This window comes from Anopheles ziemanni (genome assembly GCF_943734765.1).
Source record: "Anopheles ziemanni chromosome X unlocalized genomic scaffold, idAnoZiCoDA_A2_x.2 X_unloc_63, whole genome shotgun sequence".
In the NCBI taxonomy this organism is placed as follows: Eukaryota; Metazoa; Arthropoda; class Insecta; order Diptera; family Culicidae; genus Anopheles; species Anopheles ziemanni.
This window is the reverse complement of record NW_026689833.1, coordinates 36,726-37,500: the sequence shown is the minus strand read 5'-3', so window position 1 is coordinate 37,500 and position 775 is coordinate 36,726.

The following is a 775-nucleotide window of genomic DNA, read 5'->3' as shown; positions in this document are numbered from 1 at the left end:
GGCCCTACCGGGCAAACACTTTGGGTTCGCAAGGACTTGGAGTGCCGGGACGGGTTTGCGGATCCAACACTCTGGGTACCTCCGGGTACTTGGGGTTGGTTGAGGACTTGGTGAACAAACACTTGATATACACTCTTCGGATGTACTTCGGGTATCGCCTGTTGTCCGAGACCACTTGCATGGTTAGCAAGCGTTGTGGTCTAATGGCCCTACCGGGCAAACACTTTGGGTTCGCGAGGACTTAGAGTGCTGGTAGTGGTTGGCGGACCCAACACTCTGGGTACCTCCGGGTACTTGGGGTTGGTTGAGGACTTGGTGAACAAACACTTGTTGTACACTCTCCGGATGTACTTCGGGTGTCACCTGTTGTCCGAGACCACTTGCATGGTTAGCAAGCGTTGTGGTCTAATGGCCCTACCGGGCAAACACTTTATGTTCGCGAGGACTTGGAGTGCTGGTAGTGGTTGGCGGACCCAACACTCTGGGTACCTCCGGGTACTTGGGGTTGGTTGAGAACTTGGTGAAGATACCCCTGTCACCTTGTTCGAGGCCACTTGCATGGTCGCAAGCGTTGTGATACAATGGCCCTACCGGGCAAACACTTTGGGTTCGCAAGGATATGGAGTGCCGGGACGGGTTGGCGGATCCAACACTCTGGGTACCTCCGGGTACTTGGGGTTGGTTGAGGACTTGGTGAGCAAACACTTGATATACGTTCTTCGGATGTACTTCGGGTGTCACCTGTTGTCCGAGGCCACTTGCATGGTCAACGGTT